At 35.4% G+C, this 19,935-nt stretch overlaps 1 long non-coding RNA gene across 1 annotated transcript; it reads right to left on the bottom strand.

Moving 5' to 3' along the window:
• Window positions 1-231: 231 nt before the first annotated feature.
• LOC149808195 (uncharacterized) lies at window positions 232-13,746 on the bottom strand. The gene is made up of 3 exons (XR_016424162.1): window positions 13,593-13,746; window positions 8,089-8,202; window positions 232-4,652 (listed from the first exon to the last, which is right to left on the bottom strand). It is a non-coding gene; the product is annotated as an uncharacterized LOC149808195 (long non-coding RNA).
• Window positions 13,747-19,935: the final 6,189 nt, after the last annotated feature.

Raw genomic sequence — 19,935 nt, 5'->3', positions numbered from 1 at the left:
ACCCCCCAACCCCCGAGGATTACATGAAGCCAAGTTCTCTTTGACCCATCAGTAAGTCAGGGAGTTTTCTGCAAGTCAGATCTGCACCTCCTTAAGATCTGTCTTAAAGGGTGAATTGTCAGTGAGTCTCCAAGTTGCAGTTTGGAAAAATAAATGAGAGAGAGAGAGAGACAGACAGACCCAATAGAAAATAGAATTACTTTTTATTGGAATAGGTAAAAAATTCAGAACTTAAAAGTTTCTCATAATTTAATCCATTAAAAACCATAATGTTTGAAATGTTACATCCATTCATGATGAATCCATGAATTCAATTACAGGTCACGTAACTATAAAAATAGTTCATAATGATCTGATTCACAGTATCCTGCACAATGTTAATTCACTGCATCTTACAAATAAACAATGAAAGTCAAGTCCACATTTTTGTGATTCACAATATCCCGCACAATGTTAATTCACTGCATCTTACAAATAAACAATGAAAGTTAAGTCCACAATTTTGTCATTCACAGTATCCTGCACAATGTTAATTCACTGCATCTTACAAATAAACAATGAAAGTCAAGTCCACAATTTTGTCATTCACAGTATCCTGCACAATGTTAATTCACTGCATCTTACAAATAAACAATGGAAGTCAAGTCCATAATTTTGTCATTCACAGTATCCTGCACAATGCTAATTCACTGCATCTTACAAATAAACAATGAAAGTCAAGTCCACATTTTTGTGATTCACAGTATCCTATAAATGTCACTATCTTAATGTCATCAGGTACAAAGTCCAAGAATTCATCCTCATTGTCGGATAAAGTTCTGAAATTCTCCATTGTGGTCTAGTCATTGCAAATCACTCAACTCCATTTTCCTTGGCATCTCTGTCATATATGGGTGTTTATGTAGACATTAGCTTGGGCTCTTTAAGTAACACTTTGATAATACAGTATGTGAAATATATTGAAGGACGCATTTGAACACATGTCAATTGTGAAGAAAGATTACAGGGAGTTGAAATAACTACCTTCAGTTTCTTGGCATTAAACAAGTATCAGATGTGAGGCTCAATCAAAGGTTTGTCATGTGGGAAAATAAAGAGGATGCTGTCTTTGCAAGCTAAATGTGATTAAGGTCAAACATTCACTGGACGATGTAGAACTCTACATGGCACTGAACAAGTACATGTACTTAATTTGAGGTTCAATCAAAGGATTGTCAACTTGAAAACAAGTGAGTGCTGCCTTTAAAAAGCCAAGGTCTTGTTGGGTCACGTACAATGGCAGAAATATCACTTAGGAATTAAAAATCTAACTTGTGGATAATGAGAATACAACTTGTTTTGCATTCAAACACAAATATTAATACATGTTATTAGGACTTGTATGAAAATGGAAGCAATATACTTGCTAGTAAACACCCACAGAAAACAACATTGATAGACACTTTACTTTACAGTGGACAATATTTAAGTTACCTGCAATATTTTACAACTACCACAACAACAAAAAACTGAAGATAAAAATATTGTGTAATGAATATCATCATGAAATGGATGAACACAGTGCATGCAATATACACATTTTTGAATGGGAACAGTGGCATGAAAACAAAAAAATATTTTAATTCACGGTATTTTTGTGACCTGCAAACATCTAGATTTACCAATATTACCCATGCATTTTATCCAATTTTTTAAAATGTCACTCTTGTAAGACCTCTACTCTACATGATTCAGAATCAATTTATAAGTGAGTATGTACGGTAGCCATTTTTTCTTAAAATTACAAATTGATGATTGACATTTAGAAATTGTATTGACTTTTATACAAGTACTTATTTCTTGCATACATACCCAAGTTCCTCAAGATTAAAAAATTTTTATACTGCAGATTTTGAGTGTGTAATTTGATATAAAGCTGCCTGTATACTAAACAAAGTTGTTGCTTTCTCAGTTACATCCAGTAAATTTGCAGTGCTAACTTGTCAAGATGCCTTGCTGTACTCATTTCTGTTTTTATCAGTTTATACAGCAGTGATCAGTTTCAAGAATTAAGCTGTCGGAGAACTGAAAAGCTTGCACCAACAAGCAAAGCATGACTACTTGATTGTGAAAAGTAGATTACAGTAACCCACTTTTGGTACTATGGCTATAATTTCTCAAGGACTTAACAAAGTTTCATTGCATCACGGTCAATATTGTGATAAATATGGACTTAAATATAAGCTTTTTGTAATGCTAACAACAAAGACATTGTGGACGAGAACTGGTTAAAACAGCCATGGATATGACAAAGCTCCACTACACTTTACCATAGTCGAGCCAACAGTGACAATTTTGATGTTGACTGGTTAAGCTGCCAGGGACTTAACACATGCACACCAACGACAAAATGTATGATGACTGGTTAAGCTCCTGGGATATGACATAGCTCCACTTCACTTAAACACAGGTATGCCCACAATGACAAAGTGGGTGTTGACTGGTTAATGCTGCCAGGGATACGACATAGCTTCACTTTAATTAACACAGGCACACCAAAGACTGGTTAAGCTGCCTGGGAGATGACATAGCTCCACTCACTTCATTTCAATGCTGGCAAACTAACAACGACAATGTGGAAAATGAATGTTTAAGCTGCTAGGGATATGACATAGTTTCACTGCACTTAAATGCTGGCAAACCCAGAATGACAATGCGACATCAAACCCAGAATGACTATGCGTAGGCAAACCCAAAATGACAATGCGATGGCAAACCCAAAATGACAATGCGCAGGCGAACACAGAATGACAATGCGTAGGCAAACCCAAAATGACAATGCGCAGGCAAACCCAAAATGATAATGCGCAGGCGAACACAGAATGACAATGCGTAGGCAAACCCAGAATGACAATGTGTAGGCAAACCCAGAATGACAATGCGTAGGCAAACCCAGAATGACAATGCATAGGCAAACTCAAAATGACAATGAGCAGGCAAACACGTAATGACAATGTGGATGATGACTGGCCAAGCTGCGTGGGATATGACATAGCTCTACTTTGCTTAAACACAGGCAGGCCAACAATGATATTGTGGATGATGGCTGGTTTAATTGCCTGGGATATGACATAACTCCACTTAAATGCAGACAAGACAAAAATGGCAAATCAGCAAATTTTAACAAGTCTCTGAAACTAGAATAATTATTTTTATGATGGTTATGGTGCAATGTTTATGCCAAAAAAGGAAAAACAGTTGGGCCCATTTGCACATACCAGATCAAAAAGTAAATTCATTTAGAAAAAGCATGGGTTGTAAATACCTGTCTTGTTCATTTAAGAAATTGAAATACGTGTCATCAGCACTCAGGTTTTGGATTTATTAATTTCTGCAATAAATATTTCCCACTGTTCAGGTCAGTCATTTAGGACTGGCTATTTACTTGCTGGGACAGGGAGGGGACTTTGATTTTCTTCTGAGCTAAGATGTTTTTTTCTAATATCTCAACATAACAGGATATTTTTTTTTTATAAGTCAAGAGCAAGAATAATTTTTGCAAGCTATCCGAAGACTTAAATTCCCCACCCCACCAATATCAAATGGTCAGTTGCTTATTTGAGAAGAAATTTGTTGTAAATCATACTCTAGTGTGACTACTGATTCAAAGTATAAAATGATGGAACAGTGAATATTTATCACATAAACTATTAAATCCATGACCTAAGCACCTTTTATCACTATCAGACGTTCATGCAGACAGCCTATGACTTGATCATGGTCGAGTAGCCAGTCGTCTCTAGAATTTACTTTGGGCATTTGAGTCTTAAAAAAAATTCCTCCCTGTACACCATTTTTGGAAACAAAAGCAGCAGTGTTTCCACTGAAGATTTCATCTTTTCTTCTATACATTTTCTGTCAGTGATCATGGAGCATGGACTCTTCATACCAAAGCCAATCAAATTCAGTAAGACATATCTGCCAACAAATGAAATTAATCACCTAATGAGCAGTGAGCACTTTCTATAGAGTAAGATTGGAATGCACTCAGTTCAGTTTAAAATCAACCACAATGATCTTTTATATTTTATTTTTCTTGGGGTTTTCTATGTGCCAAGCATGGATCTTTCTTGTGCTAAAGATGAAAAGTAATTGTCATCAACACAAGGATACAGTTTAGAATAATATCTAATGATGACCTACAATTCTGGTGGAAAGGCAGCATGCGATGAAACCATGCATATACTTCTTCTTGTATTATTTTCTTGTCCCTTACATGTAGTTATAATTACCATCATCTTTCCATATTGGACAGGTGTCCTTAGAACAGAAAACAAGCATGTTTTTATTGGTGCTTCCTGAAACCAATCCTTTTTTGAAATGGTGTCCTTTCCTAAACAGGTATACAGTGGGACTGGTTGCACTGCATTTGTTATGTTCTCATTTTTACAAAAAAGATTAAAAACAAAAGGAAGCATAAAAATATGAATTCAACTGTCAGGTTTCTTCATCAAAAGAAAGTTTCTTCCAGCAGAGAAGCTCCATTTGTGTGATTCACACCTGAAACAAACAGCATAAGCCTCCCAGTTAAGCTCCATTTGTGTGATTCACACCTGAAACAAACAGCATAAGCCTCCCAGTTTCTCTCACCCCTTGCAGCCCTTGTATACTGTCTGTAAAAAACAAAAATAACATTTTGAGAAATAAGTTGAAGTCCTTAAATAATAAGAAATCTGACACTATACTGATCAACTGCCAAATAAAAGTCAATCTGATTTTATATGACAATTCAACAAAATGTTTGATATATTCATTAACCCATGAAGATAAGTTGTTACGGCATACATCTCTGGGTCATCACCAAGCCATTTTGCCAGTTTTCTTTGCAGTTTTTTGCTTGTTGTTCACAGTTGCTATAAATCCAATGAGTTGCATCTACTCCTGCTATTACTTTGGTGAATATTCCATAAATACATATAGATGGATGAGTCAGAACAGATCTGTATCACAATGATATAATCCAGAATGTCTTTAAATGAATTAGGAATAATCACAAAGTAGTGATTTAGTCCAAAAAGGCAATGATCACTTTGTAGTTCCAATGAATAAATAAGGAAATTCTCTCAAATTAAAACTGAAAGGCTGATTCCACAAGACAGATGTTGAAATAGGAAAGAATAATTCTGATGAAAACTGTATATAGATCCCCACTTGTATGTCACAATAACCATTTTCTAAAAATACTTTGCCATCTTAATGGAAATTTCCTACAAACTGTAAACAAAATTTGTTTCTAGAATCTTCTAAAGTCAGAATCAAGGCTGTATCCAGAACTGAAACTCACACACACACACAAACGTGTGTGATATCTCACAGTAAGTTTAATTTCCAAAGCTCTAAATACAAATTTAATAAATTAGATAATTTACTCCCTGGTTTGGAACTGTATTTTTTTAAAGGATTCAATGGGGAAATTTGTGAATACCGCAAAACACAAAATGTTTAGAACATAACTGAGTTGGGATGTTATTCATGCCTTTTGAATGTAAAAAATGACAAATGTTCCCTTGGTTTTATCTTAAGGGGGATTTCCCCCTTTGTCTCAAAAGTGATGGGGAGGATAAAACAGCCATAGTTCAAAATTTACATAACACTTCAATATCCATCTCTCTTTTTTTCCTAATCCATTCTATAAGACCCCTACTGAAATAATTTCTTTAAAAGATTTGCCTTTATATGTAAAATCATTAAATTGTTAATTGTTTCTCAGCTTAATGTGTTCCTTGTCTATGATTATTGTTTTACAACTCACAGGTATTGTCTTTTGGATAATTCTGCTTCAAAATAAGACTTGTCCCTAACGTAAGATCCAAAGTCCTGGATTAGCACTCTGCTGACTACTATAGTACTATACCACATTTCCGATTACATAATGCTGTATTAGGATTTTAAGTCCATTAGTGCCAATATTTTGATCTTTGTCTTTTAATTTCATTTTTAGATTCCCATTTATTAGATATATCGTAACCTTTATACAAGGGCTATATGGTTTTGTAGCACATGATCCTACAGGGCTCAACTTTAATAAGAAAAGAAATGAAACATGAAACTCTACTTTTAAACTGTCTGTAGTTTTAATTCGGCTTGTTTGTCTGCCTTTTCTACATTTAATTTCAAAATACTGAAGAAATGAGGGGTTAACTGGTATGTACGTTTTTATCCATCCAGCATGTAAATCGGATTTGTATTTCATGCCATTTTGGGTTCAAAATCAATCACTGGTAACTCCACTAACACTTTCCCAGCTGTAATAATCTGATATAGTTCCTAACTTTACAAAATAAATTACTATAATCAGCCCATATTTACTGAATGAACGCATCATCTGAAATTGAACAATGGTTGTTGTTGTTGTTGTAGGATTTAAGAATCACCGACCCACGAGAAGAAGTTGAAAAATGGTGGGAATGGTGAGTCTTCTAAATATTATAAATGTGCAGTTGTAAAGCTTTCTTGATGCAAGGTTCAAAACCAAGACACAATGCTTCTTACGGGGACCAATCAAATTCAGTTTCAAATTCATGTCTGCGCAAAGAAGTCAGATGTGTATACAGTTATAAAAAAAATACAAGTCACGACAAGCATTACAATATTTAAACCATTTCTAAAAGGATTTTAAGAGTGAATGGTTGAATAAAGTTGTATACCGTGCAGAGAACATTTTCATATGTGTGACATGCAATAAATATGCTGGAGTTCTTGTGCATCATAGCTTTCCAAGTGCACAAATTTGTAAAAAAAAATTGTGTGAATCATGTGCATTGGGAGCACTCTGCAAATGCCTTAGGTGGCGCTCTAGTTTCGTATTTTGCATAGGGTTAGAATTTGAAGAAAAAGAATTTCCCCAGCTTTCCTTACTGGTTATACTGGCTATTTAAAAAAAGACCTTGTATATCTTAGGTATAATTTAAAGAACCTTTAATTCCCTCTATTTTGATGTATGATTGATGGGTGTAATATGGGTTATAGAGTATACAGCTTGGCCTTGCTCCAGATGTGCACCTTTCAAAAAAGTGCTAGCTCTACTTGGTCATTGTCACTTCCTAACTTCAGAGGTAAATTGTATAAAAAAAGAGCAGATAACTTTTTTTTACATTTGATATATTTGGTAATTCATTCACTGCACTTTCAGAAGCTGGTATTGTCTAGTCTGGCAAAATTCATTTTCCCGTTTTTAATAGCTGCTATCGATAGTGTACTTTAGACTAATTCAGGCTGATTTTTTTAGCACAAGGGAGCAGTCATTTTAGTCAGCAGTGTGCTTAAATCATGTACAATTTCCAAAGAAATATCATCCACATTACATTAATGTAGCATAGAGGTATGCCAACATTCTCTCCATTGTGCATATTTTGAATGTGAACAACTTCACCTTACGTAGGTCACTCTCTCAAAAGTACATAATAACTGGTGAGTGCCCCCTTAGTGACCAAGACTAGCATAAGGTGCATTTGATTACATGATTTCGAGTGAGTATTCTATCAGTGATCAAGTACTATCATTTCAAATGCATCAAAATCATCTGGAACTTGAACTGACAGCATAGTTTATACTAATTGAACATGCATGGACTGTGCTAAGGACAGGAGTCAAAACTGACACCTTTGGACTAAATGCATAAAATTATATTGTTTTGTATAATTTGAAGACATTAGAAATGTCTACATGCACTTTTTAGTAAAAAAAATGTAGATTTAAAATATGCAAATCCACTGCTTATTCAGGGCTTAATATTCACACAGAATAATAAATTTCACAAGCTACGAATTTTGTCGTGGTGATATTATAAACCAAAATGCCACACATTGAAAGCATTTTAAAAAGAAGTTATATGCCATGGATAGGATGCTATGAAGATCATTTCTAGAATGATTGTAAACATAATCCTCACAAGCTCCAACTTATATGGCTCAAGTGAACCAAAATGCTCAACTGCTTTGTATTTTATTTGCTAAATAAAAAAATTCTGTTTTGTTATTTGGACCACTATGCCAATTAGGTACTGTATTGCAATGAAAGATGATTAATTTGTCACCAATATGGACTGACCTTAGTAACTGCCTTCACATGAGTTGGATTTATGATGGATGTCTTTTCTTCTCTGGCTTTATCTCCAGCCTGTTGGCTAAGTCGTGTCAGGTTCAACAGGTAGTCCAGCCACACCTAGAAAACAAGGCACTAGTACAGTAACACCCATACAATCACATCACGATTAGAAGCTTTTGTAGTATATATATATATATATATATGTATGTATGTATGTATGTATGATTTTGTGTGCACCATGTGTTGTCTTGTCATTAAATAAGACAAATGCAAAATAACTTAATAAATTTGAAAGAAGCCTATCAGAACAACAATTCAGACATTATATTTCATGTCTGTACAATATGCAAGAAACATGGCCATCTTTCTCTCCCGCAAAATGCTATGATAATTTAAGCATCAGCAGGACCTTTTAGTTGTGCATGACAGGAATAGAATGTAGATCAAATATTTAGCCTTCTAACTATAACGGATATATCTTTAATATGTATCTAGTTTCAAATACCATATGTACTTCTTTATGAGAAAAACTGCAAAATGCACGGACTCAGATCAGCCATAGCATAATACACAAGTAGATATAGGTCTATGCAGTTTGTTGTAAGTAATCAGTATGACAAACAATACAGACCATGATCTGCCTGCACATTAATGCACCTTGGCAGATGAGGGTCTATGTTGTTTGCAGTTGTACTTGTGTGTATGTGATTTGGATTTTTAGTCCTATCGCTACGTCTGCAGTGTGGCAGTTTATAGTGATGTCTAGCACCGGGGTATCATGCCGTAGACCAGTCCTAACAATAATCTCTTAATGCTAAGTACCTAGCAAGGCAGCTGTAAGTACCATTTTTGTAAGTCTTTGGTATGACTTGGCTGGGGATCGAATCCACAACCTCCAGCATCCGAGGTGTATGCTTTAACCACTTGGCTGTCGGAGCGGTCGCAGTTGAACTTATAAGCGAGTATATAGTATCTATAAGTATATTATTTTGTGATAACATTTCTCAAGAAGTAAAATTGTAATCAATTTAGTATGCATGTAAGGTAAGAAACTATATACATCTGTATATGTATACAGTACTCAGGCCTAGAAATGAACATATATTTCATCTATATATGTATACATTACTCAGGTCTAGAAATGAACATATATTTCATTTATATAGGTATACAGTACTCAGGTCTAAAAATGAACATATATTTCATCTATATATGTATACAGTACTCAGGCCTAGAAATGAACATATATTTCATCTATATAGGTATACAGTACCCAGGCCTAGAAATGAACATTTTTCATCTGTATATGTATACATTACTCAGGCCTAGAAATGAACATATATTTCATCTATATATGTATACAGTACTCAGGCCTAGAAATGAACATATATTTCATCTATATATGTATACAGTTCTCAGGCCTAGAAATGAACATATTTCATCTATATATGTATACAGTACTCAGGCCTAGAAATGAACATATATTTCATCTATATAGGTATACAGTACTCAGGCCTAGAAATGAACATATATTTCATCATATATGTATACAGTACTCAGGCCTAGAAATTAACATATATTTCCTTGTAGCCAGAAGGACTATTAGATTAAAGAAGTACTATATTCACTCGCTTACAAGTCGAGTTCAACTGCAAACTGCACAGAACCGAATCTGCCATTGAATAAAATGCTGGCAGATCTGGATCTGTGCAGTTTGTTAGGAGTAAGCAGGAGAATAAACAACATAGACCCTGATCTGCGGGTGATTTATGCTAGAGCAGATCAGGATCATTGATGTTTGCAGTTTAACTAGACTTATAATCATGTACCTGTCCTGCTGACTTTTCTCTAGACCTTCCCACAATATGTTGCCTGGCAACAAGTGCTACTCTATACTAGCCGCTGCACTAATGAAATTATGAAAACTACTAGTCTGACATGAAATTTACTAGCATCAGGCTAGTGGGCTAATTTCAAGCCTGGATAAAATACCTCAAAACTATTACCACTCCAGAAAACAACAGCGTAAAATGGTTTTAATGCCAGAGCCCGTATTTTAAGGACCTGTGCAAGGGTTGAAAAGTGTGAAAATCTGAGGTTGTCCCTGTAGCTTTCAGACAGTATATATTTCTGGTTGCCTGATAAATTACTGTAATTGGTCCTCATGATTGCTGTTTATAAACTATTCAACAACTTTTGTCAGTCATATAATTAACTGCATTAAAAAAAAATGGTTGCTCAGCAGATTTTTCTGGCTTCTGATAAATTTTGTATTCAGTAACTTTTGTCAGTCCTCACCGCATACTTGTAACTTGCCATCAGTCTCTTAATGGAAATAGTCAGATTACACAATCAATCTGTTTGAGATAGCAAATAAAAGATAAGCTGACAATTTCCCCTTTTTTATGGTCTGCTGTAGTCCAACAAATCAGGCCCCAAACTGGCATTGTGGCTGTTCCATATATGGTCCTATAAAGTTTTGGGTTTACTAAAATAAAAACACACATGCCAATGACATTAATGCAAACATCTTTTGTTGAAGAAATACATTTTTCATTCTACCATCACTGTCAATGCCCCCAACCATATGATGTGGTAATGGCCAGTATGTGTATAGCAGGACCTTGTCAATTAACCATTGGGGGTGGAGGTGGCATTTCTGTAAATAGTTTTTATTTTTAAAACAGCTTATCTTAGCATCAGGATCTATTTTAGAATAGAAACTTACTTATGGAAGGGGAGATCCTAATGCATTTGTAAAGAAGTGGGAGATTTAAAGAATGTATGAGATTTGACGAAATAAAAGTAGGGCTGGAAAATATCATCCCCATTTCTTACACTTTCAATCAAGTTTTTTGGTGATATTTTTTTTAGAATAATTCTCAAATAAGATGAAAAAATAATTTATAGCCTTATCATTGGTTGGAGATGCAATGTGTGGGGTAAAGTTAGCAGATGTTAAAATAAACTTTACTGTCTGCATTTGCTGACATCATCACATCCTAGCCACCAACATAGACAAAAGATGCAAAGTAAGCAGTAGTCTATTTAATGTAGCTCTGACTCACGCATATGTAAATATTCTTCCCAGTCATTGCCTATACAAAGAGAAATTCAAGTTATATGAAACATTAATTTCTTGTGAACTAATTAAAATAATTTTGAGCTTTCTACAGTATTTTACCAATATATATACTACATTATGTAATGCAATACACTATTCAATATATTACAATACAAATATTCTGACAATATCCAACCCAACTTGCAATGATTCATTCAACACAGTAAATGCATTATACTTATGCAGGTATACATGCATTATTTGTGATTTTGATTTTTGACGTAGCTTTAACAATTTTTCAGTCATACCGCTACGATGTCTGCAGTGTGGCAGTTTATAGTGATGTCTAGCACTGGGGCATCATGCTGCAAACATGTGGCATTATTCTGACACCAGTCCGACCAGTCCTAACACTAACCTCTTAATGCTGAGCGCCAAGCAAGGCAGGTGTTAGTACCATTTTTATAAGTCTCTGGTATGACTCAGCCAGGCATCGAACCCATGACCAACTGCATCCAAGGTGGACACTCTAACAATCATGCAGGTACACAATAACCCACAGGACTAAACGGTTCTGACCAGCTAGGCTGGCTAGTATGAGAAATGATAATTTCTATTATTGTAAGTTTAAATAGACAAAGCAAACATTTTCTAATTCTGTTATATTTAAAATAATTTGAGATAAAGAAAATATTTTATCTAAAAAGATGATCATGATCTCGAGACAAAGAAAAATAAATTGGGCTGGCTAAAAAACATTGAAATCACACCAAGTAACTGACAAGATATCATTTGTCATAACGGTATGTGTAGACTTCCCTTGGGACCTATCTAAAGTGTCTGTATAACCAATGATACAGCGTTGCAATGCCAGTCGACACAGTAAGGTAAATATCTTGGTTATGGGGCATATACATGTAGTGTATTTAAGGTTTTGTTGATGTTGTATCTTAAACCTATTATATGGTTTTATAAATCGATTATTATTAATTAAGTTTTAAAATATACAAAAGCATTTCTCTCTCTCTCTCTGTTGACCAAAAATATCAAGATAAATGCACAAATCCATGAAAAGACGAGAATAGAGGATTTTCGCTTGTGAAATACCACAATGTCTCTGGACCTATGAAGGATGATGGTAAATATTAAGACAAACCGAGAGAGAGAGAGAGAATTTTTATGGTTGGTAGTAATGTTAATTAAGGCAGAATATGACTTAGATCAGCTTTAAATATATTAAATTATTTTAAAAACCTACTGTTGGCTCGTTATTTCGCTTAGATTCTATTCCACGCTAATATCCATGGGCCTGCACATCAATGCATTGATGAGCGATCATTATTCAAGAATCTTTGTTTGTAGTGCCCTACTTTCTTCATAAAAACCATCTTTCATGTATAAATCATAAGCATGACTTATATTGATTTAATCAATGCGCGTAAAAATAGAAACTCAAAACTGTAAACAATCAACTTATCAATATGCAGAGGTGATTGTGAATAGGCACAAAAGGACATTACATTTTGTAGTGGACACACTCTGCTGGGATTTCAGTTCATGGACTCGGTCAATACACAGTTGCCCGTAATCAGTCTAAACTCCATTCCAAAGGCAAATTTGTTTGGGATATAAATAAAATATATGCATAGTATGTATGCTGTATCCACAATATACCACTCATTGTGCAAGCCTCGTCTCCTTTTAATGAAAAATTTATACATTTCGTGGCATATCATTCATACAGCATACATACTATACATAAATTATACTGATACACTGTTATTCTGGTAATAAATATGCGTCATTAAATCGTGAGTGTGAGAAAGACCTGGTAAAGTGTTTGCCATTTGTCGGTTGAGAAGTCCATGAGAGTGGACTATATAATAGAAAATTGAATTTTCTTTCGATAATCAGTCGAAAGAACAATTTATCAAATAAAAACAAACATTTCCAACATGACTGTGTCATACTTTATCAATACTTTAAGATTGTTTGAAATTCGAACTTTGTCGCACAATTTTCGGTCATTTAAACCTGCTTAAATATGTCGAAAACTAGTCTTTCGACTAAGTTAATTGATTCATCAATATAATTAACAATATAAACTTTTTTTTTAAATCTGACTTTGCATGGCTTTGTCAGGCTTATCAGTATTTAGACATTTTCTTTAGTAGGACCGCTAGACCACCGGAGCGGTCTTGACGAATTGTAATGAATTATAAAATTCAATAGTTTAATATACTCCGGGTTTTCTCTGAAACGCTAAGACAAGGAATGTACTTTTATACATATTGTGTATAACTATATAAGAAATAAATAATTATATTTTTTATAATAATGCCCTCTCAGATGCACCAATCCTCCCTCCACCAGGAGAGAGTACATCCAATCCTTTGATGGTTGTTTTCTATTCTAGACCTACAATACTGTACGTAGTGTCTACCATTATATAGACATTCGCTGATAACGCTTTTGTATTTTTCTGCCTCCTTTTGATGCCCTTCTTCAGTTTAGGTTTAGGAACTTTTGTCGGAGGCATCTTAACACTACCGATGTTGAATTGCCCGCGTACTATTTTTAACCAATGAAACTGCAGCTTTTGCTCCAATTCTTATCTAGAAAGAGCACTATATTCCGGGCCAGACTATTTACCCGAAAAAAATTGAAAAAAAGCCGGAATAAACGAAGTACCGGAAAAAAATAGATAATCCCGGAACCAAGGTTAAAACACAAAGTCTAACTATTTGCATAACTTGTTATACTTTAATTTCCATTAATTTCAAATCATTTTATATTGAAGTTAGTTATTTTAATTTCTTCGTTTTTTTTTCCATCAATATTTTGATGTAAGAGGGGACAATTATTCTGGGGCAATAAATAGTATGTACTTGAAATATATTAGTACCAAAATTATATTAAAATTTTTGTAAGCAGGATATCTGCTTGAATCAAGTTTGGGCAAGCAGCGGCTGTCAATAGGACGATACAAGTTGGTATATTATGATTGTTTGCAGTAGTGCTGCTAATCTGTTATTATAATTTAACCACAATGTTAATTTTCTTTTGTATGAATAAAAATAATCAGATTTGTGTTTATTGCTCAGCATGTCAGAATGTAAGACAGGCAAAATAACACAAATTAACATGTAAGAACTAAACATAAACATATATTGACGAAATATAAAATAATGCAAATAAAAGATACTTGGCTATTATTATTATCATCATCATCATTATTATTATTATTATTATTATTATTATTATTATTATTATTCGAGATTACTAACAAGTTAATGTCAAGGAACAAATCAACACTCCTTCCAACTACCTTCTCTCCAGTCGACCTTCCGGACATGTTTGCAAATATCTTCCATGACAAAGTATAAACCATTACAGATAAGCTTGACACCACAATTTCAATTGACTCGTCGTCACCATACAGTTGGGATACAGCATCTGAGCGGCAACCATTAACAGCATTTGAACCTGTCTCTGTGGATTTCGTACGTACAATCCTGATGAAGAGTGTACCAAAGTCATGTGAACTTGATCCAACTCCAACATCACTGCTGCTTGTGTGCTTAGATCCAGTATTGCCTTCACTATCTGATGTTATTAATACCTCTCTCTCATCCGGGGAATTCCCATCATTTTTCAAAATTGCCATTGTAAAGCCTCCGTTGAAGAAACCAACACTAGACCATAACGATTTAAAGAACTTCCGCACAGTTTCTAATCTCATATAAAAATTCATATAAAAAAATCTTAGAAAAGGTTATTCTATCCCAGCTTGTATCTCATCTAAATTCAATCAGTCTTTTTAGCAATGTACAATCTGCATATCGCCCTTGCCACAGTACTGAAACTACTCTTCTAAAGGTAATTAATGACATTCTCTCTGCGTTGGATAGCGGAAAGATTACAGTCCTAACCCTTCTTGATTTGTCTGCAGCATTTGACAAATAGACCATGATATATTACTTCACCGTCTCCAACATGTATTTGGCATTCATGATACAGCCTGACTGTGGTTCAAGTCCTACTTGGTCAACAGGACACAAATTGTATCTGCAAATGGAATACACTCCAGCCCAGTTGATCTATGTTGTGGTGTTCAACAGGGGTCTGTTCTTGTACCTGTTCTTTTCATTCTCAATTCTGTCTGGTTCATCTCAATATTTACTCCAGAAACTTCAAAAAGTTCAAATCACAGCTGTTCGGATCATACTTAGAGTACCACGATCAGAGCACACCTCCCCGTTGCTCTGTACCCTACACTGGCTATCCATTCGATCCAGAATCAAACACAAAATTTGTTCTCTGTGCTACGTTTCACTGTCGGACTTTAGTCCAACATACCTATCCGACCTCACTCCTGTCTACACACCAGCAAGATAATTATGCTCCTCTTCTGACAATCGTATACTCATTATTCCCACTATGAAAACAAAGTCATATGGACAGCGTTCGTTTGCATACCAGGGCCCAGCAACGTGGAATGAATTGCCCACTGGACTTAGACACAAAGACACAGTGATCACATTCAAAAGGGCTCTCAAAATTCACTTATTTCGACTGCAAGAACAAACTTAAAGACCTAATAATGTTTCTACCTGAAATATTCTCGGCATGTTTTTTTTTACTTGTTAATGTTTTTCTAATTTCATGGTGTTTGTTTTTGTAATAATATTATTATATGTTTTTTTATCTTATAGGTGTTGTCTAATGTTGTAAAGCGCTTAGAGCTTCTAAAGATTAGGCGCTATACAAAGTCCTCATTATTATTATTATTATTATTACTTAAAAATTGTGTAAATAATGCTCTGTAACGATATATGTTATCATGTATAAAAAAATAACAGACTGACAGGATCATTTAGATTAAAAGAATAAGATGCCAATTTCACGTACCACCCGCAGAGAATCGAGTTGTCATACTGCGATTAAGGCATTCATATTTTGTGCAAATATATGTAAAAATCTATTTGGATAGGTCTTTATCCACTGACTGTGTCAACGCGCCTGACTATGTGAGCGTCAGTATATTTTTGACGTTTTGCCATTCGTGCTCATTTTTTCAGTCTTTTTTCTTTGACCTGGTTTCCTTTCACTGCTCTCAAGTGCCACAACTGAAGTTGCCCCGTTGGATGAAATCACTATTTTTTTTTATATTTGTGAGTAGTGAATGGGGATATTATAGGGTCTATGGGACTTATCATTAAAAATACCCTTGGGACAATATAGGGTCTATGTAAATTTAACATGGAGAAAAATCGTGGGACAATATAGGGTCTATGGGAATTAACATGGACAAAAACCCTGGGACAATATAGGGTCTATGGGAATTAACATGGACAAAAACCCTGGGACAATATAGGGTCTATGGGAATTAACATGGCCAAAAACCCTTGGGACTGTATAGGGTCTATGTAAAATTGAAACAGGGAGGGTCTCTATTTTTTTTAAAAAAATAAAAAATAAAAAAAGAATAAAAAAAGGGGTAGGCAATGGAAAGGCTATCTCTTTTCGAGAAATATGGCTGGCCCTGAAAAGGGCCTTTGGGTTTTTCTTCTTCTTTTAACTTCTTAACTTCTTCCACCATCCTCTTATTTTGTCCAACATTCCTTTCTTCTTTTTCTTTTCTGTTTCCGGCAGCCAGTCCGGGTGGCCCATGGCCCGGAACTTCTCTTGGATTTTCATCCAGTTTGTGTTCAGTTTTTCGAATTCATCCCTTTTTTCTATTTTCTTCTTCTTTTCTTTCCTTTGACCACTTTTCTTTGATTATCTTGACTTGTTCTCTCATCACTTTCCTCATCATCTCCTCTGCTTTCATCATTTGGTTTAAACCCCATTTCACATAGGACCACTCAGTCCACTCCAAAATATCTTTTAAAAAACACCTCACTTCAATAGCATAATCAAGGGCCTCTTTCAGTTTACCGACTTTCACATAGTCAAGTTTTATGAAGCCTCTTAACTTTTTAACTTCCTCTTCAATCATGTCCACAATCAGATCCCTGGCAAGTTTTAGACTCGTCACTTGACTTTTGACAAAGTCCTTAGTAACTTCATGCATCCACTCCTTCTCTAGCCTTTCCACCACATAGGCTGCATCTGTCATCCAGTACCAACTATCCTTTAGCTCATTAAATAGTTCAATACTCATTTTCTTGGGTTCTTCCGTAGAATGGTTCCAACGACAAACTTGATGGGTTCTTATAGTGAAAGCGCGGACGTGAAGGAAAACATTCCCCTACTTTCTCATTTCATATAATATAACCCTAACTATACTCTCTACATACGCTAAGAATCAATAAATAAAGCCATAATCTACTATTCACACAAACTTACTTCATCATTTACAAACACAAACACACAAACTTACTTCAACATTTACAAACACAAACACACAAACACATACACTTCCACTATTAATAAAGAGTTAGTGTTTATATTTACACTACTCTACCTACACACATTGGCAAATCGATCGTTATTTCTTTTCTAGAGTATTGGGGTAGCCCTGAAAAGGGCTGTTGGTTTTTTTTTGAACTCCTGATGTACCTATCTAATGGTTGCACCGTCCTGGCCTTGCGCCACACACGCATCTTCTTCCCCAGTCTTCTTTCACCTTTCTTCTGGGGAGCGCAGAGGGAGGATGATTCGCTTCAACACCCCAATCCTCTGTCTCGGGAATATTGAACGACATCCTCTCTTCTCTTTTCTTTTCCTCTTCTTCCCTCTCTCTTCTCTCCTCCTCTTCTTTCTTCATTCTTGCTTCTTCTATGATAGCCTCCGCTGATAGTTCGTTTACTATGCGCCTGGCATATTCCAGGTGCATCTGGAGTTCTAGCAGCTTCACAATCCTTGTATTCATTGTCTTGCTGTTAACAGGTCGACGATGGGCCCAACTGACGATTAGTTTATAATTTATACTGAAAGCGCGGACGTGAAGGAAAACATCCCCTAAAAACATAAAATTCATCTTACCTAGATCGTGACCAAAATCAACAACAACGCGCGGAGCTAAAAGAAACACTCACTCACTTTTTTATGCTACCCATCACTATTTTAAAATTTTTTATAAATCACTTCAATAGACTATTTACATACGCAAAGCAATCCAATTTAACCCTAAATATCCACCTCAAACACCAAAAAGACATCATTTTAATCTACTATCCATACCAACTTACTTAATCACTTACAAACACTAACACACAAACACATACCCTGACATTTTTTTAAAAAGAGTTAGTGTTTATTTTCACACTACTCTACCTACACACATTGGCAAATTGATCGTTATTTCTTTTCTAGAGTATTGGGTAGCCCTGAAAAGGGCTGTTTTTTGTTTGCTATGGCATTCTTTTTTTTAGTTTCTAAGAATGCGATGTCCTCTGAGGATAGACTTTCTGGCGATAGGTCTGCTTCTTCGGAAAGAGAAGAAGAACTCTTTGGTGTCGATACGGCAATCGACAAAGCCTCTGTCAGCTTCAGGTTGCTGCTGTTGTTGCTGCTGTTGCTGCTGTCTCTGAAGTCTGTACTTCTCTGTCCATTCTTCTTTCTCCCTGTTCATTTCTTCTCTGAAGAGCTCTTCTATCAGGTCTTCAGTGATTTTTAACATTCTCACATTCTCTATTTCTTCTGGCTTCGGTATCAGACTGTGTCTGACTCTATGCAAATTCACGTAGGCTTCGTTGAGATTAGCTAGTTTGGAGCACATCTTCGTAGGAGGATGAGTCGACAATGGATGGTTAGACTGGGAACAAACCGGTTCTTAAAGTCAAAGCGCGGACGTGAAGGAAAACATCCCCCACACGGTTTTTCGAGCCGCAACGTTCATGAGAGGGATAGTAAGAAATGAAAGAGCATCAATCCAACATTCTTATAGCTAAACAAAAGACAAAAGCATTTTTTCAAAACACAACATTTTTTATTCAAAAATCACTTAACACTAAACAACAACTCTAACATTTTTAACAATAATCCAACAATATAACATCAAACAATTTTTTTCAAATCACAAACATTTTTTTCTCATTTTACAACCTACTTTAAACAGGGCTGACAACGTTGTGAATGAAATTGTGATTTCCACTGTTGGAAATCATTAGGCCATTGATGGACACTACGTTTCCTAGCTTGAGACAAAAGATAAGCATAATGGTCACAAAACCATCGATCTACTTTCACATCGTTTCTAGCAGAAGAACGAGGATCGAAATGAGTCACTAAATGTTCTAAGGAATAGCCCAGGCTGCGATGATGCAGAAAATACACACAGTACTGTCCACACACCAAGGAATCTGTGCCTTGTAATTTCACATTATTGAATCGGGTGGTTTGAGCATTTCTTCTCATAAAGTCGATGATATCGTCTTCCAAAGGGGGCAATCCGTACGAATCGAAATATTCCACACATCCTTCTTGAGGAAAGTAGACGGCTACCCAGTGGGTTCCTGGGAGATGACTGTCGTCCGTGTTGATCACGTAAGCTTGATGGTCTTTAGGTTTGCGATGAGGGAGTTCATCTTTAGCACAGACGACAGGATTCCAAGAAGCCGTATACGAACTGTGGTTCAAAAGGTAATAAAGTTCCCAGGTATCCATTGATTTGTTTTCTTCTTCACAGGTAATAATAAGTCGTCAATTCGATCCTGACTTTTTGCTTGAAAATGTCTGACGAATAAACGGTTATTCGTTCTGTTTCCTCACTCTGATTCAGGAGAACTTCGATACGATGGATCTCTTGAGTGGTTAATGGTGGACAAGAATGTTCACGC

The sequence above is a fragment of the Sinohyriopsis cumingii genome, chromosome 1 (assembly GCF_028554795.1).
Source record: "Sinohyriopsis cumingii isolate HCF-2022 chromosome 1, ASM2855479v2, whole genome shotgun sequence".
Lineage (NCBI taxonomy): Eukaryota > Metazoa > Mollusca > Bivalvia > Unionida > Unionidae > Sinohyriopsis > Sinohyriopsis cumingii.
The sequence above is the reverse complement of the archived record's forward strand: the minus strand, read 5'-3'. Positions and strand labels throughout refer to the sequence as shown.